Source organism: Nicotiana tomentosiformis, unplaced genomic scaffold (assembly GCF_000390325.3).
Source record: "Nicotiana tomentosiformis unplaced genomic scaffold, ASM39032v3 Un00003, whole genome shotgun sequence".
Lineage (NCBI taxonomy): Eukaryota > Viridiplantae > Streptophyta > Magnoliopsida > Solanales > Solanaceae > Nicotiana > Nicotiana tomentosiformis.
This window is the reverse complement of record NW_027174562.1, coordinates 423,699-451,468: the sequence shown is the minus strand read 5'-3', so window position 1 is coordinate 451,468 and position 27,770 is coordinate 423,699. Positions and strand designations below refer to the sequence as shown.

Genomic DNA, 27,770 nt, shown 5'->3' with positions numbered 1-27,770 from the left:
GCTTTCTGGCAGTCTTCAGTCCAACTGGTTGCGGCATCCTTCTTTAACATTTTGAAGATCGGCTCACACATCACGGTTGATTATGCTATAAAGCGACTGATGTAATTAAGACGTCCCAAGAAGCTCATCATGTCTTTCTTGTTCTTTGGAGGTGGAAAATACTGGATAGCTTTGACCTTTGATGGATCCAGCTCAATTTTTCGACGGCTGACGATGAATCCTAACAACTTTCCTGTGGGGACCCCGAAGGCACATTTTGCGAGATTCAATTTCAAATTGTACCTCCAAAGTCGATCAAAGAATTTCCTCAAGTCTGCTATGTGATCTGTACTCTTCTTCGATTTGATGATGACATCATCCACATATACCTCTATCTCCTTGTGTATCACATCGTGGAAAATAGTTGTCATGGCCTTCATATAAGTGGACCCAACATTCTTCAGACCAAATGGCATCATTTTATAGCAGTATACCCCCCACGGTGTAATAAAATCTGTCTTTTTGGCATCCTCTTTATCCATCCAGATCTGATGATATCTCGCGAAGCAATCCACAAAGGATTAGAGTTCATGCATGGTGCAGTTGTCGATCAGTCTGTGTATGTTGGGTAACGAGAAATCATCTTTGGGACTTGCTTTGTTTAGGTCCCGATAATCGACGCATACTCTGACTTTCCCATCCTTCTTCGGAACCGTCACGATGTTAGCCAACCAAGTTAGATATTCAACCACTCTGAGAACCTTAGCATTGATCTTCTTGGTGACTTCTTCTTTGATTTTTAGACTCATATCTTGCTTGAACTTTCTAAGCTTCTGCTTTACTGGCTTACACATTGGGTTGGTGGGTAGTTGATGAGCCACTATGGACGTGCTCAAACCAGTCATATCATCGTAAAACCATGCGAAAATGTCTTCATATTCTTTTAGGAAACAAGTGTATTCTTCTTTCTCTGATGGTGACAGGTGAATGCTTATGCGAGTTTCTTTGACTGTTTCGGAATCTCCCAAGTTGACTATCTCAGTTTCGTCCAGGTTGGACTTAGGCTTGTTCTCAAAATCTTCAACTTCTCTAACAATTTCCTCAGGTATTATATCCTCTTCTTCTATTTATTTCGAGTCATTATCCTTGTGTTGCATTGTCTCATTACATATCACAGTTGTTGGTTCATCACGATAAGAAATAGTAATGCTGTAGAGAGAAAAAGGTAGAGAATAGTAATGAATAATAAAATAGCAAACCATTGATAATTATCAAGCTTTCAAACAAAAGCGATTTTTAATGATTCAAACAAATGTTTCAAAATATAAGAATTGTTTTCAAAATAAATGACACTAGCATCCAGGCTACCCCGGAATTCGGCGGGCCCTTGATGGTGTGGCAATACAGTTCCTGAGAATAGCTCCCTTCTCCACTGTCTGGATGATGAGGCCTTCTTCCTCCTTTTCCTCAACTATTACACTGCAGTCCATGTCTTCATCTTCCAAGAATAGATTCCTTAAACCAACTAGCGCTTCATCTTCTTCGGATCCCCACATCATATCAGCCTGATGGAAGGATTGGCTCAAATATGGTATCAGCTGCTCGAGAGGGTAATAAGGACCACACCATGGTGGTGACCAATTCTGATACTCGTGCCAGGTGTATTGATATCCCAGTCGAAAGGTCGTGCCGTGACATTTTAAATGTATTAATTTGGTGATTCTTGTCGGGTTCATACCCTATCCATGCCAATATGCTTTCTATTTTGCTACTCTACCATTTTTCCTTCTCGATCGTGTTAACACGCTCAATGCAATGGTAAGTCTCTCCCCCTAACTTTCTCATATTCTCCATAACCGGGACAGTCTGGTTGGAGTAAATAGGGTTACTCCCGTCTCTATGAATGATCACCTCCAGATGATTTCATTCGAACTTCATAGCCTGATACAGAGAGAATCTATAGCCCTAACGGTGTGTATCCAAGGTCGTCCCAATAGCATATTGTATGAAGCATATATGTCGAGCTCTTGGAATTCAACATCAAACCAAGTTGGACCCATTTGAAAGCAGAGGTTGGTTTCTTCGATTGTGGCCCTTTGAGACCAATCAAACGCTTTTACGTTCATAGTTCCTGCTCGTATCTCATGCAAACCTTTACCTAACCTATTCAAAGTAGTCAACGGGCAGATGTTGACACTTGAACCTCCATCTCTCAGGACCCTGGCAATGAATTTGTCTTCGCACTGTATTGTGATATGCAACGTCCTATTATGGCTCAACCCTTCTGGTGGCAATTCATCTTCGTGGAAAGTGATCTTATGGCTTTACAATACTTGTCCTACCATGTTGTCCATCTCTCCACCGGTAATGTTGTTGGGTACATAAGCCTCATTCAACACTTTCATCAACGCGTTCCTGTGTGCCTCAGAATTCTGCAGTAGTGATAGAATGTATATTTGAGCAGGAGTTTTGTTCAAATGATCGACCATATAATACTCCCTTGCTTTCACCTTTCTCCAAAGATTATCAGGGCCAGTTTCAATGATAGGCTACCTGGAATCAGCTTCTTTAATTATTCCCCCTAAATGCTCGGGACTGTATACCCTACCAGTTCTGGTCATACCTTGTGCTGCACTAGCTTCTTCCATTTTCCCCTTTCAATTCCTTCTCGCATCTACAGTATAGTCTCGGGGCACATTATTGGAATTAAAGGATGGTGTTGGTGCTACCGTTACAGTGAATGGTGTGGTCACTTCTACTTCGAACGGAATTGGCATGGCTGAGGGCGTTGTTACTTCAAACTCGAACGTAGTCGGTGCGGCTACCACAACTTCAATAGGTGACTATATCTGTACCACAATAGGTGTGAGAGTAACTGGAGGCATTTTGGGATCATCCCCTTCTCGAATGAGCCCAATTAACCCTTCCGGATCCCATTCTTCATCAGTTTCTATCACATTTACCCCCTCGCCCCTGTGTTTCAGGAGGGGATTGTTGCATACATTAGGTGCAGTCTCCTTTGTATGTATAACTTGGGTATCAATCAACGTCTAGATCTTATCCTTCAGAGTGCGACATTCATCAATAATGTGACCATTCATGCCCGAATGGTAGGCACATGTCTTGTTAGGATTGACCCATCGAGAGGAAGTTTCCATGGCGACATCGGGAATGGGAGTGACATAACTGGCAGCTTTCAATCTCTGATACAATTGGTCAATAGGTTTGGCAATAAGAGTGTACTGTCTGGGCGGCCTACGATCGAAATTTGGCCTGGGTTTTTAGTAGTTTTGGTGGGCTGGTGGTGAGTGGTAATATACTGGCTGAGTGTTGTAAGTGTGGAAGGCGGTAGCGGGTTGTTGATATCTAGGAGGTGAAGGCTGATATGTGGGTGTTTGGTATGTGAGAGGAGACTTCGGACCTTGGGCTATTATCACTACCCCTACTTCCTTCTTTTTAGATATACTGCCCGACTGCAAGGCTTTGTTCGTAGCCTTGAGTGCCTCGAAATTGGTTACCATTCTACTTTTAATTCCCTCTTATATTCTTTCTCCCAATTTGATGATGGCGGAAAACTTATGGTTTTCAATAACCATCAACCTCTCGTAATACTGCAGATCCTAAGCTCGGACAAAGAACTTGTTCATTTTCTCTTCTTCCAGTGCTGGCCTTACTTTTGTAGCTTCTGATCTCTTCCGAGTAGCATACTCGCGGAAAGTTTCTGTTAGCTTCTTCTTAAGATTCTAGATATAGAAGACGTCTGGTGCATTCTCTGTATTGAATCTGAATCGATCCATAAAATCTGACGCAATGCCTACCCAATTAACCCATTTCTTTGGATCTTGACTGATGTACCAGGATAGGGCATCTCCAATCAGGCTCCTCATGAATAGCTCCATGCAAATTCTTTCGTCTTTACCACCCCCTTATGAGCTTATCGCAATACGTCACCTGTCCCATTGAACATTTCAAACTTAGGAGGTTTGTAACCCTCTGGCAGTTCTACGTCCGGCTGAATACACAAATTCTCATAGTTTAAACCTTCGATGCCTTTACCACCTTGGACTCGACTTGTAAGCTTCTTAAGTTCTTCCACAGTGTTCTTGATGAACAGGTCCTTCTCGGCAGATTCCGGTGTATATAGGGTTTGTTGTGAAATGTGGGGTAAGGTTTCCACGTATATGGGGATACTTTGGTGGACTCAAGGGATTTGGGCATAATGGTGATCATTGGTTGAGTTTTGGGGATCAGGTGTAGGTTGTGGTGCATTTTGAGGAGTGTGGTAGGTGGTAGTTTGTGGATACTGGGTTGGATGAGGGTGATGTTGTGGAGGGGTTGGCACTGGTGAAGGATTAGGATTTTGGGGAGGTGTGGCATATTGATGAGGTGCAGGAGGATTTTGTAGGTGCTGGTTTTGTGTGTTTTGAGGAGGTGCTGGTTTTTGGGCATTTTGTTGGTTGATATCGGGAACATTCAAGTTAAGGGAAAGGTTTGCCAAGTTACGGACCTACTCAAGTTCCACTTCTAACTCCAATATCTTCTATTCTAACCATAAAACCAAGTCATTCTTCACCGGAGTACTCCGACCATCCGAAGTTTCGACATTCTCGGCGTGTGTAGCTTTGTCTTTCCTGATACCACTCATATCGTCCATCTTAGCTTTTAGTTTGTTCTTAGGATCACTTGGAGGAGGTGGAGGACCTCTAGATCTGGTATGATATGTTGATGATGCCAGTATGCATGAACCAACCTTAGGGGATGGGAATAAACAAATAAAAGAAGTAAAAAAAAAAGGTAAACAAGTTAGTAAGGAGTAATAAAAGGATATTTATGATATTTTAACACGTATTGCGGAATTATAAATTATTGTCCTAATTTGGGGACCTCATCATGCCTGAGGTAGGCCTAGAGACATATTGCTTTGGAGAAAACTCAATGCTGATAACTGCGTCATTTCATTGATATGATAAATAGACCAAATCTCTACTAAAACGACAATAATTATAAAGAGTCACTAGTGGCATTTACCTTATTACAATCAAATTCAAAAACGAATCTAGAAACCATCATTCCTAATCTACTCGGTCGTAGAGGGACCTTCTCCAAGCTTGGCCTTCTTAGCCCCGTCAATCTGATTCCCCAGGTCGCACATGTCCAACAGCAGATATGCCCTTGCTAGATGTCCTCTTTCATTGTCCTCTGTGTTCTGACAATCCGAGACCCTTTTCCTCATCTTTCCCTTAAGTTCCATCAAACCCTGCTCCAAATACTCCAACCTTTCTGTTTATTTAGTAGCGATTCCCCTCCATTCATTGATTGCTTCCATGTCCACTTTATGTTATTCCAAATGCCTGGCCTCAGATTCAAAGACCCTTTTGCGCAACCTCCTGTATTTGACTTGTACTTCAGCAGCGTCGTCTGTGACCCTATTTCTCAAATCAACCCCTGGCTTGACGTCTCCTGCTATGTCATCGACCAACCGTGATGGGTAGAAGTACACATGGCCGGCATGATACTTGTCTAGCTCGATGGTATCTTTCTCCACAATAATCTTTTAATGCCACATGTGTTGTGCCTCGAACTTGAATGGAAGGACATTCCCTTGGAAGTCTTCTTTGTAATGAACCATTTTGGAAACTCGTGGTATAACCTGTTTTCTCCCAGCTTGCCGCATGACTCTAATAGGAGCATAAGGATATATTCCCCTTAATCCGATTAGCACTAGATGAGGAACATCTCTCAAATTGATGATGAATTCACTATTAGGGAACCACTCGAACATCCAATGTACCTTGTCATCAGTCAAACTGCTAAAGAAATGTACTCAACTCACAGTGTTTCCCGGTTGTGCAAACCTGTCTGGGATAAAAGTTATTCTCTTCGGATGGTGATAAGCTATGTGGTCATTCCATGATCGTCGCGTAAATTCTTGACGGTATTGTCCTCTTTGAAGGTGTTCCAACAACCATATTTGCAGCAACAAATTGCGACCCTCGAAATGCCTATATCTCTTTCTGCAACGGTCGAAGGCTCGATACATGTCAACCACGATCATTAGGACAATAGTGTATGTTTGCCCCTCAATTCCTTCCACTAGGGTCTTAGTGACCATAACTAGGCGAGTGTGGATCCTTTATCCTTGTATAGGGAATATTATCATCCCCAGAAAATAGACAATGAATACAAAAACGCGGCGGTGAGTCCAACACAAAGAAGATATTGCAAATTCATCATGGTAAAGACGATATGACTTGCTGTAACCATAATGCTCGTAATGGAAGTCGAATGGTATGTAAGATTTCTTCAGATAGACTAACTCATCATCTTTCCTGAAACCCATCATTTTTAGGAAACCTCGAGAAGTACGGTTTTCCGGTACCAACAAGCCAGGTCTATCCCATAGGAGCCCAGGGAAGCCTCCTATTTCCTCTAGAAGGGGAGTCATTTCTATATCACCAAAATGGAAGACGACCCTCTTCTCATCCCAGAACATGGTGGCAGCCTCAATTAACCTGGGGACTTCGTGCCTCATTTCTACTAAACAAATAAAGTTTGCCCTTTCCCCATCCGGATTTGACTATTTACACATTAATGATTAGCATATCGGCACGTTTTCTCCAAATAATGCACATATCATGATTGTACCCATTGGGATTTAAGGAAATCCCAGCGGGCTTTGGACAAGGCTTGCCATAGAGAGTTATTGTGTGGACAGCATTCTAACCCATACTAGGTTTAGACATGATGCATGCACATTTAATATTAGACTGGGGGTTTCTAAAAGAGTCTAGACCGGTACCCTTAAGTGGACAACTTGAGAGGGGAAGGCACGGAACCGTCGATTGCACTGCTGATCGACTAGATTTACCGCAAATAAGACTTCCCAAAATTAAAAGGGTGATTTAGGAAGAGCGCGGACACTCATCAAGCGCCACTATGGTATTAATTACGCACGAGCGGAATATGATGTGGAGCATGCTTTATGCAAAGATAAAACAACACGTTGTCAAGTATTTGGCCTATCCACTTGTCAAAGAGCCCTAGAATCACATCCTAAAAACATGTACACAATCGAACGATGTAACATAACTCAAAACAATACTAACTGTGTCCTCATATAATCAAAAGGAACACCTTTACATTAACTGAACAAGTGATACAAAATTCACAGGCGACAAGTTCGGCAAGTTCATAAAAAGGATTACATAACTATTCAAACAAGTAAGGATACTTCTTCTTCATGTCTTCCTCGACCTCCTAAGTGGCCTTTTCAACCTGATGGTTTTTCCATAACACTTTCACGGAGGCAATTTCTTTATTTCTCAGCTTTCGTACTTGTTTATCAAGAATAGCAACTAGAATTTCTTCATATGAAAATTCTTCATTAACATCAATGGTCTCAATCGGCACAATAGCGGATGGATCTCCAACTACCTTCTTCAACATGGACACATGGAATACCGGGTGCACTAATGACATATTAGGTGGTAGCTCAATCTTGTACGCTAACCGATCCTCTAAATGATTCTGTACGGTACGACATACCTCGAACTCAATTTACTTTACTTTTTGAACCGTATTATACCTTTCATGGAGGAAACCTTCAGTAATACCCAATTATCTTATTTGAACTCTAAGTCTCTGCGACGAACATCCGAATAAGATTTTTGACAACTCTAAGCAGTTTTCCACTGCTCCTTTATGATCTTAACCTTCTCCATAGCCTGATGCATAAGGTTTGGCCCTATCAACTCAGCTTCCCCAATCTCGAACCACCCAATGGGAGATCTACATCTCCTACCATACAATGCCTCAAATGGTGCCATCGAATACTTGCATGAAAGTTGTTGTTTTAAGAAAACTCTATGAGTGGCAAATGATTATCCCAACTACCCTTGAAGTCAAGAACACAAGCATGCAACATGTCCTCAAGTTTCTGAATAGTCCGCTCTACTTGACCGTCGGTCTGTGGATTCAAAGACATACTAATATTTACCTGAGTACCCAAACCTTGCTGAAATGTCTTCCAAAACTCTACCGTGAACTGAGCCCCTCAATTGGAGATGATAGAAACTAGAGTGCCATGCAGCCTGACTATTTCCTTGATATACAACTGAGTATATTGTTCCACTGTGTCGGTAGATTTAACTTGCAAGAAGTGTGCAAATTTCGTGATTCGGTCCACGATTACCCAAATTGAGTCAAACTTGCATGGAGTGCGCGGTAACCCTACCACAAAGTCCATATTAATCATTTCCCATTTCCACATTAGGATTTCTTTGTTTTGTGCCAACCCAACAGGCCGTTGATGTTCGGCCTTCACTTGCTGACAATTTGGACACCTTGCCACAAAGTCCGCCACATTCCTTTTCATGTCATTCAACCAATAGACTTCCTTGAGATCGTGATACATCTTTGTAGAACCTGGGTGCATGAAATACCTAGAAGTGTTAGCCTCGGTCATAATTCTTTCCCGGAGACCATCTATATTCAGAACACATAGTCGCCCTTGGTACCTTAGTGTACCATCATCCATGCCAAGCGCAAAAGCCATAGTCTTATGTTTATGAATCCCCTCCTTCAGATGTACCAATAATGGATCGTTGTATTGCTTCTCTTTGACTTCCACAACAAGCGATGATTCAGCCCTATTTTGCACAATTACCGTTCCTTAACTAGAGTCCGCAAGACGAACTCCCAAACTGGCTAGCTGATGAACCTCCTTGGCCAACGGCCTTTGACAAGCCTCTAAGTGAGCCAAACTACACATAGATTTCTAGCTAAGAGCATCATCCACAACATTGGCTTTCCCCGGGTGATACAGAATACCGATGTCGTAATCCTTGAGTAACTCAAGCCATCTTCTTTGCGTCAGATTCATCTCCTTTTTCTTGAAAATATATTGGAGACTCTTGTGATTCGTGAATACATCCACATGGACCCCATATAAATAATGGCGCTAAATCTTCAATGCAAAAACCACCGCCGCAAGTTCTAAGTCATAAGTTGGATAGTTCTTTTCATGATTCTTGAGTTACCTAGAAGTATAAGCTATAACCTTGTTGTGTTGCATTAATACACACCCAAGACGGATCCTTGAAGCATCACAATATACCACAAACCCTTCTGTACCCTCTGGCAGGATCAACACCGGTGCCGTCAATCTTGATTTCAACTCCTGGAAGCTCCTTTCACAAGCACCGGACCATTGGAACTTAACCGCTTTCTGAGTCAATTTAGTCAAAGGAGAGGCAAGAGTAGAGAACCCCTACATAAACTTCCTGTAATACCCTGCTAAGCCCAAGAAACTTTGAATCTCGGTTGGCGTTGTAGGTCTTGGCCAATTCTTTACTTTTGCAATCTTTTGAGGATCAACCATAATTCCTTCTCTATAGACAACATGACCCAAGAATGTGATAGATTCGAGCCAAAATTCACACTTTGAAAACTTCGCATACAATTGGTGCTGATGAAGAGTCTGCAAAACTACCCTGAGATAATTCTGCATGGTCCTCTCGACCACGTGAATACACAGGAATATCGTCAATGAACACTATCACAAAGGAGTCGAGGAAAGGCTTGAAAACCCGATTCATAAGATCCATGAAAGCTGCTGGGGCATTTGTTATCCCAAAAGACATTACCAAAAATTCAAAGTGCCCATACCAGGTTTTGAAAGCTGTTTTCGGAATATCTTGCTCCCTGACCTTCAATTGGTGATACCCGGACCGTAAATCAATTTTGGAGAAGTACCTAGCACCCTATAACTGATCAAAAAAATCATCCATCTTTATTTCTCACAAATAGGACCGGTGCACCCCATGGTGAGACACTCGGTGGGATGAAACCCTTTTCTAACAAATCCTTCAATTGCTCCTTTAGTTCTTCAATTCTGTTGGTTCCATCCTGTAGGGCGAAATAGATATAGGTTGCATTCCTGGCATCACATCAATCCCAAAATCAATCTCCCTATCTGGCGGAATACCAGGGAGTTCATCAGGAAAGACCTCTAGAAATTCATTCACAGCAGGCATAGACTGGAGTGCAGGTGCCTCAGTATCGGTGTCCGTAACCCGGACCAAGTGATAGATACACCCCTTGTTAATCATGTTCGTGGCCTTAAGGTAAGAAATAAACCTACCCTTCGGCACTTGGTCTTCCTATAATAAGGGGGACCTCCTTGCTTTCCTCCATATTTACCACTATAAAATCCACACGAAATACGAACTTATCCACCCGAACTAACTCATTTTTCACTATCCCCTAGGGTATTATTGTCGTTTGGTCTGCCATCTGTAAAGATATAGGTGCAGACCTTATCTCTCCAATCTTCTTCTCAAGTTTCATGTAGATAGATAGAGGCATTAAATTAATTGAGACACCAGAATAGCACAAGCATTTATCAAAATTGATAGTTCCTAAAGATCAAGGTATAGTAAAACTCCCTGGATGTGCACACTTTTGTGGGAGTTTATTTTGAAATATCGCGCTGCAATGCTCTGTAAGCGAGACCAATGAAGTCTCCTCTATATTGCACTTTTTCGTAAGGATATCTTTCATGGATTTGGCATAAGCGGGCATCTGTGAGACCACTTCTTTGAATTGTAAGATCACATGAACCTATTTCAGCACATTCAGAAATCTCTAAAACTGTTTGTCAAGCTTTCCTTTACTTTATTTTTTAGGGAAAGGCAGAGCAGGCATATGTTCGCTCTCCTCATGTCCTCCCTTCTCGAGGTTTCTTCCTTCTTATTTTTCTCAGATTTCATCTGGTCTTTCTTCTTCTTATCAAAATCACTTTTCAGCTGCTGTCCGTTTTCTTTTTCAAATCTCACATCATTTTTGATTGGGTGAGATCTTTCAACCCTTGCCCACTTCCCAAAGTTACAGCATTCAATATTTCTTTGTGAATTCTTTCCATATCATTATGGAGAGTTTCTTGAATCCTCTTAGACAATAGAGTAGCTAGCTGCCCAACCTAACTTTCTAGGTTCCGAATATCTATGCCCGGTTCTTTGATAGCTGTTCCATGCTCCCATATAGATGATCTATGAGTTCAAGCCTCTCATTTGTCTTGATAATAAAACCCTTCGATAGATCATCCATACTAAACTGATTAGACTGTGGAAGCAGATATTGATTGCCAATCCCCGGCAATGGCGCCAAAATTTGACGAGCGCAAAGCACACACTTAAATTATGCTCGCTAATCAAATATAGTATAATATAATATCGTATCCACATAGATTTGATTTAAATAGTATTCTCATAAATTCTAGTTTGATTTCTATCTAGGAGAATCAACAATTGAGATTTATAGGATTAATAACTTAAAGTAACTAAAAATCTAAAGTTATTGACTAGTGATTATCAAGACAAGGGATAAGCAAATAAGGTTATCAGTAGGAGAAGATATGGTTTTGACAGGATAGGTGCAAGATAATTATTCGGGATCTAATTCTAGATATTTCACTTCTAATGTTCAAGTGAGTCTCTCAAATTCACTCAATTATTAGTTCAAACGTTCATCAAAAACTGCTCTCTCGATTAAGTCTTAACCTCACGAGATGAATCAATTTAAGCACGTGAAGATATGCAAGAATGTGTAGTGGATTGATCTTTAGGAAAACCTCATTTGATTATTCTCCTAACTAGGTTTAGTCAGTGATTCAACTAGCCTCTTTCGATTACTTAGAATAATCTATGAACTGAACCAAGAATATAATGCAAAGATATCACAAGTTATGCCTCTCTCGATTATATTAATTAGTGAATATAGATGAAAATATTAAATCTTCCAAAATGTTTCACTATATAAAACTAGAGTTATAATGCACAAACAATCATAAATACACCAAATCCATCAAACCCTAGGGGGAACTACCCCACAGATATGGAGAAATTCATCGCACATATAATTATAGTATAGGAAAAAATAAATTTGATCCAAACTCGGGTCTTGAGTGAGGAAGGAATGATGAAATCCATGTACTGGTGTTATTCAACTCCTCATTAGGGTCCTTAGGTCTAAAGTATGTCAAAAGATCAGAAAATAACATTTTTTCATGTATTCATACCAAGTAGGGTTGGACCCAGACGAAATCACCCTTTCCAAGCCGAGATAGAAAACAAACTCTGTAAAATTGCACAAGCGTTCCGCATGGGGCGCCGTGCCATGCGGTGCATTAGTGGAACTTATCAGGGAGCATGTAATTTTCATCAAGCTTCCAAAACACACTGCTATGGCACAGCACGCGCTGCCCCACACACCGCAACAGTGAAAATTCCTCATAGTGTTGCTTTTTACTTGATTTGTGATGTCCAGACGTGATCCTTTACCCCCGAACACGATCTTGACTTATTCCCTTGGGATTTTACTCAGACTTCAAAGCTCCAAATAGCTCGAATTAGCTGCACAATATCTACATAACTCGGAATCACCCCTACAAGGCCTGAAACACACAATAACTGCAAAACACTACCAATTAAAGCTCGACACAAGTAAAGTACAATGAATTATAGTGCAATAAGAGACTAAAACACATAATTATAACCTACAATCAACAACCCACACTTTGACGAGCGCAAAGCACACACTAAAATTTGCTCGCTAGTCGAATATAGTAATTTATAATATCGTATCCACATGGATTGGATTTAAATAGTATTATCATAGTTCGTAGCTAAATTGATATCCAAGATGATCAACAACTAATGTTTATGTGATTTAAACTTAAATTAACAAAGATTCTAAACTATTGACTAATGACAATCAGCGCAAGTATTAAGCAAAGGAAGATATCAATTGGCAGAAGATAGGGTTGATAGGATAGATGCAAGAGAAATTTTTGGTATTTAACTCTAGATAATTCAATTCTAATGTTCAAGTGAGTCTCTTGAACTCACTTGGTTATTAGTTCAATTGATTAGCAAAAATGCCTCTTTCGATTAAGTCTCAACCTTACAAGATGAACCAATTTTAAGCATGTGAAGATATGCAAGAATTCATAATGGATTGGTCTCTAGGAGAAACACTCTCGATTATCCTCCTAACTAAGTTTAATCAACAATTCAACTAGCCTCTTCCAATTACTAAGAAGAATTACTGACTTCAACCAACAAAGTATAATGCATCAATATCACATGTTATGCCTCTCTCGATTATATGAACAAGTGAATATAGATGAAATAATTAAAACATCCAAACGATTCAATACATAAAACTATAGTTAATTACTCATAAACAAGTATCAATACACCAAATCCATCAAACCCTAAAGAGAACTAGTCCATGGATATGGAGTAATTCATCATAACAATGTTTAAGTTAAAGGAAAACATAAAACGATCCAAACCCTTGTCTTGAGTGAGGATTGAATGATGAAATCCTTGAGCTTTTGCTTCTCCACCTCCTCCTTGGCTTACTTAGGTCTAAGATGTGTCAAAAGTCCATAAAATAACGTTTTTACATGTATTTATAGTAAGTAGGGTCGTGCCCAGACAAAAACACCCGCGTGAAATAGGAAAATAACTCTGGAAAATTTGCACAAGCGCGCCTAAGTTCAGAGAGTTTATTTCTGACAGACAACAGAGAATAGGCCTGCCGCGGAGCCCCACGCGCCACGGCTGTGGGACTTTCTCTGAGTACGAACTTTTCTTGCTTTTTAGCTATCTCAACATGGTTCTCGGCTCCCGTACGCGATCCCGGTTTATTCCCTTGAATTTTTAATCAGACTTCAAAGATCCAAATTCATTCTGTAACATCTTCATAGCTCGAAAACACACCTACAAAGCATAAAACATACAATTATAGCAAAATACTAGAAATTAACGCTCAAACTCAATTAAAGTGCGGGTAAATTGGATTGTAATAAGTGACCAAAACATGAGATTATAGCCTACCATCAAGAAATCAAACTACACTTTTTAAAGACACGACCTTTTTAAACAACTCTCCTAACTCATCACACCAATAATATTTAAAACAGATTAAGCACAATACCGTAACATCCTCATGTCGATATTTGACTCAAAAGCACCACATATTTTTCACAACCCGCTCACTTACTTTAGAACATAGGTCAATGACATTACCTTTCCTTCGTGAATCAAGTTCCCTCACACAAAAATAGAGACTAGTTCCATGCACAATAAAATTAAGAACAATTCTGAACTGAAGATAGAAAGAATTCACTCACTCTGAGAAACAACATTCATATTCCACAAAAGACGTACCATAGGCTTGCCCGTAGTGTACTACTCTACTAATTGAGCTCACTCAGTCAAGGATCAAGTAGGACATTATTTGGTTCTAATGTAGGCTGCGGGATAGGTAGGATACACTTGGATATAAGAGTGACTACACCTCCCTAAGCACTTTAATACATACAGTTAACCGTGTAAAACCCCACACATATGTCAACCATAACTCCAGCTTCACATCAATATACATCAACTCCCAACTTCTTTAAGCACCAATACATCAAAAATTACCACTATCAAGGAATATTTTTAACAACAATAGAAATACTTTTCTTTTTTCCTTTTCTTTTTCAATTCAAGTGGTTATTACTTTTACAAAATAATGCACCTTTCTCCTTATTTCAATAGTTCCACTGAAAAGCCAAACCACAACCCCACACTTTAACATTTACAGAGTTCATACAATATTCAAGTGCTCACGAGAGGTAAAAGGTTCAAATAGATGGTCAATTCAAACAAATGTTTAAGGCTTGTAATGTGGTTGCCAAAGAAACAAGAGTACAAAGTTCATACAATATTCAAGTGCTCACGAGAGGTAAAAGGCTTATATAAGTCGAAGTCAGGCTCGATTCCCCATGCCCAAACTAATGCACACATCCATGCAAACAACTTCTTCTCGTCCTTCTTTGGGTACACCCCACACTTATCTTTCTCGCTCACCGCAGCCTTCTCTTTCGAGCCCTTTACTTTCCACTCGACACTCGCAACTAGTTTGTCCTTTTGTGCCCCATTTGCTACATCCATTTTAAAAGTCACAGTCTCCCCACCCACTCTAAGCATGAGTTTTCACTCGTGTATATCTAATATAGCTCAACCTGTGACTGGTAAGTTCTCATGAACCTATTTCAGCACAACCAGAAATCACCCAAACTGCTTGTCTAGCTTTTTACTACTTTTCTTTTTTGGGAAAGGCATAGTAGACATATGCTCGCTCTCCTTATGGTCCTCCCCTCTTGAGTTTTCTTCCTTCTTGTTCTTCTCGGCTTTCATATGGCCTTTCTTCTTCTTATCAACATCACTCTTCAGCTTCTCCCCACTTTCTTTTTCACGTCTCACATCATTTTGGATTGGGGTGAGATATTTCAACCCTTGCCCACTTCTCAAAATTATAGCATTCACTATTTCTTTGGGATTTCTTTCTGTATCTGGAGAGTTCGTGGAATCCTCTCAAACAATAGAGTAGCTAGCTGCCTAACCTGTGTTTCCAGGTTCTGAAAACCCGTGCCTAGTTCTTTGATAGCTGCTCCATGTTCCCGTATGACTGAGCTATCAGTTTAAGGCCTCTCCTCTGTCTTGATAATGAAACCCTTAATTAGAACTTCCATACTAGACTGATTAGATTGTGGAGGCTGCTATTATTGTCTCTGCTAATTTTGGAAGACTAGAGCTCCTTGTACCTGGGGTCTAGGGCATTTCTGTTGCCATGCATTCACAGTACCCCCAGGTGAACTCCATCAAAACCCGGGGCGCCTCTGACCCATTGCATTAAAATCAAAAAATTTCCACAACATTCACTCCCTGAGTTGAGACTTGACACTCATGAGTAGGGTGTCCTCTTCCACATATATCACAAGCTGCGTGAGGCTCATTTTGTATCCTGGCTACTGATTGGCATCTTCTTTCAGCACTCTTAGAGGGCCACTGATTGGCATCTTCAGATAACTCATCAAGAATTGTAAGTATCTCCTCTAGAGTTTTCCTCATCAAAGGGCCTCAAACTGCATTCCTCAATGTTCTACACGAGGCCAATGTCAATCCTTCCCAAAAGTCTTGGAGTTGCATCTAGAGTTCAATTCCGCTATGTTGACACTTTCTAACTATCCCCATAATCCTCTCCCGTGCTTCAAAAACCATTTCAGTCTGTTTCTGGCAGAAGTTATTGATTTCTCTTCTAATCTTTCTCGTCTTAGATGACGAGAACTATTTATCAAGGAATTTTTTAGTCATCTCTTCCCAGGTTCTAATTGATCCACTGGCAAGCTTCGAAGCCACTCCTTCGCATCATCTTTACGTGAAAAGGGGAATGCCCTTAAGTACACTACACCTTGTGATATCCCATTGTATTGAAAGGAGTTCATAATCTCCTCGAAGTCCATTAGATGTGAGTTTGGATTTTCGCTCATCTTCCCTATGAAGACACAACAATTCTGAATGGTTTGAAGCAACCCTTGCTTCATCTCGAAATTGTTTGCTACAATTGGAGGTGCTCTACCACTTGATTATCCTTGATTGTAGACCATAACTCCAGCTTCACATCAATATACATCAACTCCCAACTTCTTTAAGCACAAATACATCAAAAATTACCACTATCAAGGAATATTTTTAACAACAATAGAACTACTTTTCACAATTCTGATCTGAATATAGAAAGAATTCACTCACTCTGAGAAACAACATTCATATGCCACAAAAGATGTACCATAGGCTTGCCCGTAGTGTACTACTCTACTAATTGAGCTCATTCAGTCAAGGATCAAGTAGGACATTATTTGGTTCTAATGTATGCTGCGGGATGGGTAGGATACATTTGGATATAAGAGTGACTACACCTCCCTAAGAACTTTAATACATACAGTTAACCGTGCAAAACCCCACACTTATGTCAACCATAACTCCAGCTTCACATCTATATTAATCAACTCCCAACTTCTTTAAGCACAAATACATCAAAAATTACCACTATCAAGGAATATTTTTAACAACAATACACTACTTTTCTTTTTTCCTTTTCTTTTTCAATTCAAGTGGTTATTACTTTTACAAATTAATACACCTTTCTCATTATTTCAATAGTTCCACTAAAAAGCCAAACCACCACCCCACACTTTAACATTTACAGAGTTCATACAATATTCAAGTGCTCACGAGAGGTAAAAGGTTCAAATAGATGGTCAATTCAAACAAATGTGTAAGGCTTGTAATGTGGTTGCCAAAGAAACAAGATTACAAAGTTCATACAATGTTCAAGTGCTTACGAGAGGTAAAAGGCTTATATGAGTCAAAGTCAGGCTCCATTTATCACGCCCAAACTAATGCACACATCCATGCAAACAACTTCTTCTCGGCCTTCTTTGGGTACACCCTACATTTGTCCTTCTCGCTCACCGCAGCCTTCTCTTTCGAGCCCTTTACTTTTCACTCGACACTCGCAACTAGTTTGTACTTTTGTGCCCCCTTTGCTACATCCTTCTTAAAAGTCACAGTCTCCCCACCCACTCTAAGCATGAGTTTTCACTCGTGTATATCTAATATAGCTCCACACGTCACTAAGAATGGTCTTTCTAGGATGAGGGGGACCTCCTTGTTTCCTCAATATTTCCCACTATAAAATCCACAGGAAATACTAATTTATCCACCCGAACTAACACATCTTCCACTATACCCTCAGGTATTGTAGTCATTTGGTCTGCCAGCTACAAAGATATGGGTGCAGACCTTATCTCTCCAATCTTCTTCTCCAGTTTCCTGTAGATAGATAGAGGAATAGTTTTATTTGAGGCACCAGAATCACATAAGGAGTTATCAAAATTAGTATTTCCTAAAGAGTAAGGTATTGTAAATTTCCCTAGATCTCCATACTTTTGTGGGAGTATATTTAGAAATATTGCTCTACAATGCTCTGTGAGCTTGACCACTGAGGTCTCCTCTATTATCCCCTTCTTCGTAATGATCTCTTTCAAGAATTTGGCAGAAGTAGGCATGTGTTAGAACACTTCTGTGAATGGTAAGTTCTCATGAACCTGTTTCAGCACAACCAGAAATCACCCAAACTGCTTGTCTAGCTTTTTTCTAATTTTATTTGGGGGGAAAGGCATAGCAGACATATGCTCGCTCTCCTTACGGTCCTCCCTTATCGAGTTTTCTTCCTTCTTGTTCTTCTTGGCTTTCATATGGCCTTTCTTCTTCTTATCAACATCACTCTTCATCTTCTCCCCACTTTCTTTTTCAAGTCTCACATCATTTTGGATTGGGGTGAGATCTTTCAACCCTTGCCCACTTCTCAAAATTATAGAATTCACTATTTCTTTGGGATTTCTTTCTGTATCAGGAGAGTTCATGGAATCCTCTCAAACAATAGAGTAGCTAGCTCCCCAACCTGTGTTTCTAGGTTCTAAAAACCCGTGCCCAGTTCTTTGATAGCTTCTCCATGTCCCCACATAACTGAGCTATAAGTTTTAGGCCTCTCCTCTTTCTTGATAATAAAAGCCTTAATTAGATTTTCCATACTGGACTGATTAGATTGTGGAGGCTGATATTATTGTCTCTGCTTATTTTGGAAGACTAGAGCTCCTTGTACCTGGGGTCTAGGTATTTTTGTTGCCATGCATTCGCAGTAACCCCAGTTGAACTCCATGAAAAACCGGGGCGCCTCTGACCCATTGCATTAAAATCAAAATTTTCCACAGCATTCACTTCCTGAGTTGAGACTTGACACTCATGAGTAGGGTGTCCTCTTCCATATATATCACAAGCTGCGTGAGGCTCATTTTGTATCCTGGCTAAGGTCAACTTTCGTATTTCGTTAGCAACAACATCATGTTGTATCTGCACATATGTATTATCATCAACTTTGTGAACACCAGTTGATTTTCTTCTCTCAGCACTCTGAGAGGGCTACTGATTGGCATCTTTAGATAACTCATCAAGAATTGTAAGTATCTCCTCTAGAGTTTTCCTCATCAAAGGGCCCCGAACTGCATTCCCCAATGTTCTACGCGAGGCCAATGTCAATCCTTCCCAATTCTCCTAGAGTTGCTTCTAGAGTTCAATTCCGCTATGTTGACACTTTCTAACTATCTCCATAATCCTCTCCCATGCTTCAAAAACCATTTCAACCTGTTTCTGGTAGAATTTATTGATTTCGCTTCTAATATTGCCTGTCTTAGATGAGGAGAACTATTTATCAAAACATGTTTAGTCATCTCCTCCCAGGTTCTAATCGATCCACTGGGCAAGCTTCGAAGCCACTCCTTAGCATCATCTTTATGTGAAAAGGGGAATGCCCTTAAGTACACTACACCTTGTGATATCCCATTGTATTGAAAGGAGTTCATAATCTCCTCGAATCCATTAGATGTGAGTTTGGATTTTCATTCATCTTCCCAATAAAGACACAATAATTCTGAATGGTTTGAAGCAACCCTTGCTTCATCTCGAAATTGTTTGCTACAATTGGAGGTGGTCTACCACTTGATGATCCTTGATTGTAGACCATAACTCTCGCTTCACATCAATATACATCAACTCCCAACTTCTTTAAGCACACATACATCAAAAATTACCACTATCAAGGAATATTTTTAACAACAATAGAACTATTTTTCTTTTTCAATTCAAGTGGTTCTTACTTTTACAAAATAATGCACCTTTCTCCTTATTTCAATAGTTCCACTTAAAATCCAAACCACCACCCCACACTTTAACTTTTACAAAGTTCATACAATATTCAAGTGCTCATGAGAGGTAAAAGGTTCAAATAGATGGTCAATTCAAACAAATGTGTAAGGCTTGTAATGTGGTTACCAAAGAAACAAGATTACAAAGTTCATACAATATTCAAGTGCTCACGAGAGGTAAAAGGCTTATATGAGTCAAAGTCAGGCTCCATTTATCACGCCCAAACTAATGCACACATCCATGCAAACAACTTCTTCTCGGCCTTCTTTGGGTACACCCTACATTTGTCCTTCTCGCTCACCGCAGCCTTGCTCTACAATGCTTTATGAGCTTGACCACTGAGGTCGCCTCGATTTTCCCCTTCTTCGTAATGATCGCTTTCAAGAATTTGGCAGAAGTAGGCATGTGTGAGAATACTTCTGTGAATGGTAAGTTCTCATGAACCTGTTTCAGCACAACCAGAAATCACCCAAACTGCTTGTCTAACTTTTTTCTAATTGTCTTTTGAGGGAAAGGCATAAAAGACATATGATCGCTCTCCTTACGGTCCTCCCTTCTCGAGTATTCTTCCTTCTTGTTCTTCTCGGCTTTCATATGGCCTTTCTTCTTCTTATCAACATCTCTCTTCAGCTTCTCCCCACTTTCTTTTTCAAGTCTCACATCATTTTGGATTGGGGTGAGATCTTTCAACCCTTGCCCACTTCTCAAAATTATAGCATTCACTATTTCATTGGGATTTCTTTCTGTATCAGGAGAGTTCATGGAATCCTCTCAAATAATAGAGTAGCTAGCTGCCCAACCTGTGTTTCCAGGTTTTGAAAACCCGTGCCCAGTTCTTTGATAGCTGCTCCATGTTCCCGTATAACTGAGCTATCAGTTTCAGGCCTCTCCTCTGTCTTGATAATAAAAGCCTTAATTAGATCTTCCATACTGGACTGATTAGATTGTGGAGGCTGATATTATTGTATCTGCTGATTTTGGAAGACTAGAGCTCTTTGTACCTGGGGTCTAGGGTATTTCTGTTGCCATGCATTCGTAGTACCCCAGGTGAACTCCATGAAAAACCAGGGTGCCTCTGACCAATTGCATTAAAATCAAAATTTTCCACAGCATTCATTCCCTGAGTTGAGACTTGACACTCATGAGTAGGGTGTCCTCTTCCACATGTATCACAAGCTACATGAGGCTCATTTTGTATCCTAACTAAGTTCAACTTTCGTATTTCGTTAGCCACAACATCATGTTGTACCTGCACATATGTATTAGCATCAACTTTGTGTACACCAGTTGATTTTCTTCTTTCAGCATTCTCAGAGGGCCATTGATTGGCATCTTCAGATAACTCATCAAGAATTGTAAGTATCTCCTCTAGAGTTTTCCTCGTCAAAGCGCCTCAAACTGCATTCCTCAATGTTCTAGAGTTCAATTCCGCTATGTTGACACTTTCTACCTATCTCCATAAACCTCTCCCATGCTTCAAAATCCATTTCAGTCTATTTCTGGCAGAAGTTATTGATTTCTCTTCTAATCTTGCCCGTCTTAGATGACGAGAAATATTTATCAAGGAATTTTTTAGTCATCTCCTCCCAGGTTCTAATCGATCCACTGGGCAAGCTTCGAAGCCACTTCTGCGCATCATCTTTACATGAAAAAGGGAATGCCCTTAAGTACACTACACCTTGTGATATCCCATTGTATTGAAAGGATTTCATAATCTCCTAGATATCCATTAGATATGAGTTTTGATTTTCGTTCATCTTCCCTATGAAGACACAACAATTTTGAATGGTTTGAAGCAACCCTTGCTTCATCTCGAAATTGTTTGCTACAATTGGAGGTGGTCTACCACTTGATGATCCTTAATTGTAGACCGGTCTAGCATAATCGCCTAGTGGTCTCCAAGGCATGGGATCTATATTTCCGAACTGGTTGGCAGCCAAGGGTTGATGTTGATTGATTTTGTGACCCCTCTCTTCTTTATAGACATTCTCTGCAACTCTAATAGCTTCTTCCTCAAACTCCCGTGTAGCTTTTTCTCATTGTTGGATTGCCTCTCTTGCAGCCAAATCTACATTACCATCACCATTTCCATCCATAGTTTCTTGGGTTGAGGGTTGCCCAACCTTTTCTAACTTCTCGGTGAGATCTCTTTCCTTCCTCAGGTGTCGCAGTGTTGTTTATAACTCTAGCTTGTATGCTAACCTGTAACCTGCGCACAACCAATGAACACCAATCGTAAAAAGGGAAAAAACAAAAAGAAAAGAAACAATTCCTGAATTAGCACTGCAAACTATTTCAAACACTATTGATTGCCAATCCCCGACAACAACGCCAAAATTTGACAAGCGCAAAACACACACTTAAATTATGCTCGCTAATCAACGATAGTATAGTACAATATCGTATCCACAATGGTTGGATTTAAACAGTATTCTCATAGTTTCTAGCTTGATTGCTATCCAAGAGAATCAACAGTTGAGATTTATAAGATTAATAACTAAAATTAACTAATTATCTTAAGATATTGACTAGTGACTATCGTATCAAGGGATAAGAAACTAAGGTTATCAGTGGGAGAAGATAAGGTTTAGACAGGATAGGTGCAAGATAATTGTTCGGGATCTAACTCTAGATAATTCACTTCTAATGTTCAAGTGAGTCTCTCGAATTCACTCAATTATTAGTTCAAACATTCAGCAAAAACTCCTCTCTCGATTAAGTCTTAACCGCACGAGATGAACCAATTTAAGCACGTGAAGATATGCAAGAATGCATAGTGGATTGGTCTTTAGGAAAACCTTTTTCAGCTATTCTCCTAACTAGGTTTAATTCAACTAACCTCTTTCAATTACTTAGAAGAATCTATGAACTCAACCAACAATATAATGCAAAAATATCACAAGTTATGCCTCTCTCGATGACATGAACTAGTGAACATAGATGCAACAATTAAATCTTCCAAACGATTCAATGCAAAACACTAGAGTCATAATCCACAAACAATCATCAATACACCAAATCCATCAAACCCTAGATAGAACTAATCTATAGACATGGAGAAATTCATCACAAATATAATTAAAGGATAAAAACATAAATTTGATCCAAACTCGGGTCTTGAGTGAGGAAGGAATGATGAAATCCTTGTGCTTGTGTTCTTCCAACTCCTCCCTAGAGTCCTTAGGTCCAAGGTATGTCAAATGTCAAGAAAATAACATATTTGCATGTATTTATACCAAGTAGGGTCGGGCCCAGACGAAATCACCCTTTCCTAGCCGAAATAAGAAAAATAACTCAGTAAATATGGCACAAGCGCGCCGCATGGGGCGAGGTGCCATGCGTGGAATTTGTAGGACTTATCAGCGAGCATGTAATTTTCATCATGCTTCCAAAACACACTACTGCGGTGCACCACGCGCCGCCCCACACACCGTAGCAGTGCAAATTCCTCTGAGTGTTGCTTTTTGCTTGATTTTTGATGTCCATACGATATCGACTTAATTCCTTGGGATTTTACTCATACTTGAAAGCTTCAAATAGCTCAAATTAGCTCCAAAAATTCTACATAACTCGGAATCACTACTACAAGGCATAAAACACACAATAAGTGTAAAACACTATCAATTAAAGCTCAACACAAGTAAAGTGCAGTGATGTAGTGTGCAATAAGCGACTAAAATACGTAATTATAGCCTACCATCAACATCCCCTACTTAAAACATTGCTCATCTTCGAGCAATCAAACTACACTTTATAAAGACACGACATTTTTAAACAACTCTCCTAACTCATCACACCATGAATATTTAAAAAAGATTAAGCACAATACCGTAACATCCTCACGTCGAGATTTGACTCAAAAGAACCACATATGTTTCACAAACCGATCACTTATTCTAACACATAGGTCAACGACATTACCTTTCCTTCATGAATTGAGTGCACTCACACAACAGTAGAGAGTAGTTCTACACACAATAAAATTAAGAATAATTAGGAACTCAAGATAAAAACAACATTCATATGCCACAAAAGACACACCATAGGCTTGCTCGTAGTGTACTACTCTACTAATTGAGCTCATTCAGTCAAGGATCAAGTATGACTTTATTTGGTTGTAATGTAGGTTGTGGGTGGGTAGGATACATTTGGATATAAGAGTGAATACACCTCCCTAAGCACTTTAATACATACAGTTAACTATTCAAAACCCCACACTTATGTCAAATCATAACTCCACCTTCACATCAATATACATCAACTCCCAACTTTTTAAAGCACAAATACATTAAAAATTACCACTATCAAGGAATATTTTTAACAACAATACAACTACGTTTCTTTTTTCATTTTCTTTTTCAATTCAAGGGGCTCTTACTTTTTCAAAATAATGCACATTTCTCTTTATTTCATAAGTTCCACTCAAAAGCCAAACCACCACCCACACTTTAACTTTTAAAAAGTTCATAAATATTTCAAGTGCTCACGAGAGGTAAAAGTTTCAAATAGATGGTCAATTCAAACAAATGGGCAAGGCTTGTAATGTGGTTGCCAAGAAACAAAATTACAGGCTAAAAGGGGTTTACTAAGATACATAACACTTAGGTGGGTAAAATAATATAACTGGCTCAACAAAGAAATGTCTATACCACTTCCAAGACTGAATAAAACTACTATTTAACTTTGCAAACACATGGGGCAAGTTATAAATATCAAATACAATGCACATAATAACATAAAATCTCACACACACATGGCACATAACTCACTCAAGATCAGACTATCAAAACACTCTAGTCAAAGTAGTTAAGCAAAGTTAAGATCATACAATTCAAGGTACTTATACAAGAGTCATAAACGGAGCCTAAGCGTCACAACTAAATCACTTACTATTCTCAAGGTATAATAAAGTCAAGAGATATTGCCTTTATTTCAAATCACAACACAAGATTTCCTACTCCTAGAAAAAAATAAAACTAGCTACACCTTGTTCAAATAGAACTCTTGGAAAAGAACCGCGACACAAAGAAAAACCAAGGGGGATGTGTACACTACCTAACAAAAGATTTTTTTTTTTGTGTTTTTCCTTCGACTTTAATGCCTCAAGAAATATGTCGATGATATCCATCATCGGGAAAAATCAAAAACTTAAAAAGCAAAAATTCTAAACTTTTTCTATTTCTAAATCCTACAACTAACGAAATGAAAACTAATAGACATACACACAAATATCCCTCACCTTACACTTTAAGTTGTGATGTCCTAATGGCACAAAATTAAAAAGCATAAGGTTAAGGAAACTTTCCTGAACATCTAGTCTGGGTCTGAGTCGAACCAATGCACACATCCATGCAGACAACTTCTTCTCGGCCTTCTTTGGGTACACCCCACACTTATCTTTCTCACTCACCGCAACTTTCTCTTTCGAGCCCTTTACTTTCCACTAGACACTCGCACGTAGTTTGTCCTTTTGTGCCCCCTTTGCTATATCTATCTTAAAAGTCACAATTTCCTCACCCACTCTAAACATGAGTTTTCTCTCATGAATATCTAATATAGATCTACCAGTCACTAAGAATGGTCTTCCTAGTATGAGGGGGACCTACTTGTTTTCCTCCATATTTACCACTATAAAATCCATAGGAAATACGAACGTATCTACCCGAACTAACACATCTTCCAATATCCCCTCAGATATTATAGTTGTTTGGTCTGCAAGCTACTATGGGTGCAGACCTTATCTCTCCAATCTTCTCATCCTATTTCTTGTAGATAGATTGATGCACTAAATCAATTGAGGCACCAGAATCACATATGGATTTATCAAAATTAATAGTTCCCATCATTGGGTATATTCGAGTTGTCTCTTGTTGGTGCACAAATTGTACGATATGTGGCTCAAGGTTATGCTAGTGTGACGTATCAGTCGAGCAGCTTGTACAAGATGAGAAGAGATTATTAGACCTGAAATTTGCACTATCAAATTTGGATAAGGTATGTTTGGGAGAATAATATCAAAATTCAGTTTATAATTTGGCCATGGCTCTTATCGGGCGAGAAAACTCCGCCACTTGTTGATATGATGAATGTTTATGACTTTCTGCATGTTTATTTCATTATTGGTAGTGTACAAAGTTTTATAATAAGGTTTTATTTGATATGAGCTATGTCGTCGGCACTGGGTTTTGTTATTGAATAGCTATTATGGTCGGAATTTATTGCTACGAGTATTTGAGTTATGTGGTATATCATGTAATTATATATTGGGTTATGGTTATGGTTATTGTTTGGTACAAATGATTCAGGCTTATATCGTATATAGATGCGGGAATCGGGTCTCATGATAAACTCCGGATGTCAAATATTTAGTTCAACGGTTATGGACTAAGGTCTAATTAAGGATTTTTAGTTAGGTTGTGTTGATTGGATTATATGTATTGAGGTGACGTGGTATCACCCATGGGTACATGCATGGTGAGTTTACAGTAACTTGATGGCTTTGTTATGACTTTTAGTACGTTCGAGGACGAATGTATGTTTAAGTAGGATTGTTTTATTAATTTGCATTCTCTTTTGTTTTTTAAGGTCTTGAGTAGCTTCACATGATGCATTATGACTTGCATGTATGGTCTTTTTTTATTTTTGAGTGGTTCGTGATTAATTTGGAAGAATGATTCTCAATTTGGAAGCTTTAAGTTGGAAGAGTTGACTGAGTTTGACTTTTGTTGATATGACCCTGGATCGAGGTTTTGATGGTTCTGTTAGGTTCGGATGGTTATTTTGGATGTGGGCATCTATCTGTATTTGCATTTTTATACTAATAGAAGGTTTCGGCTCTATTTGGCAAAGGTTGCCAATTTGAAGGTTTGGAAAGTTCATAGGTTTGATCAGGTGTTGGCTTCAATGTTATCAGGTTCATATTGTTGTTTCAGGAGTGGAATAGTTTAGTTATGTCATTTGGAACTTGTGTGCAAATTTGAGGTCATTCTGAGTTGATTTGATGAAGTTCGGCACGAGTTTTAGAAGTTATAAGTTTAAAAGTTCATTAAGTTTGATTTGAGGTACGAGTCATGGTTTTGATGTTATTATATGTGATTTGATGCCTTGAGTTGGTCCGTTTTATATTTTGGGACTTGTTGGAATATTGGGACGGGGTCCCAAGAGGCTCGGGTGAGTTTCGGGGTGGTTTCAGATCATTTTGTCTCATGTTGCATTGCTGAATAAATTTCTGGTGCTTGTATTTCTACATCTGCAGAAGTTTGGTCACATATGCGAATTTGCAGATACAAACATTTTATTGTAGAGTCGAATATCGAATGGAAGGCGAGAAGGTCGTACGTGTGGGGACCTAGGCGCATCTACGTGTACAGTGGAGCGGTCCCCTAAGCGCAGAAGCGCATTTGTTATCGCATAACTAACATGTGCTGAATTGGGGCATTGTTGTAGGAGAAGGGTTGAGGCTGTATATGTGATTCCGCATAAGCGAGTCTTCAGTCACAGATGCGACTTCACTGGCAGGTTATATTTAGTCTGAGGGTCTTTCATTTTATCACATTTGGAGAGTTGGAGCTTGGTTTTGGGCGATTTTTAAGAGGATTATCACCACTTGGATTGGGCTAAGTATTTTTAACGTGGTTTTGATTATATTACAAGATTCTATCTTCGATTTTGGCATTTGATTGATATTTTGAAAGAGACACATAGGGTTTTTGTCCAAACTTTCTCAAAGTGAATTATTTAGTTTTGAACATCGATTCAGAGTCAGATTTGAGTGAAATTAGTATGGTTGGACTCGTACTCGAATGAGTTGTTGAAATTTGTATGCTTTACCGGGTTCCAAGGATGGGCCCAAGTTGACTTTTTGGTTGACTTTGAATAATTCATTAATGATTCGACCTTTTTCGTTTAAGTTTGTTTTCTATGGTGTTAATTGATGTTCTTGAGTTTCTTTTGGCTAGTTTCGAGCCATTCGGATGTTGATTTGCGCGGGATGGCATTTCTAGAGTATTATTCGGCTTGCTCGATATTTGATTTTGCTTGTTAGAGGTAAGTAACATATTTAAAGTTGAATTTGAGGGTAAATATCACTGAGAACTATGATATTCGAGATGGGTTGGGGGTGACGCATGT

The 27,770-nt window shown here is 39.4% G+C and overlaps 1 non-coding gene across 1 annotated transcript; it reads left to right on the top strand.

Moving 5' to 3' along the window:
• Positions 1-19,011: 19,011 nt before the first annotated feature.
• Positions 19,012-19,118, top strand: LOC117281737 (small nucleolar RNA R71). The gene has a single exon (XR_004512376.1). It is a non-coding gene; the product is annotated as a small nucleolar RNA R71 (small nucleolar RNA).
• Positions 19,119-27,770: the final 8,652 nt, after the last annotated feature.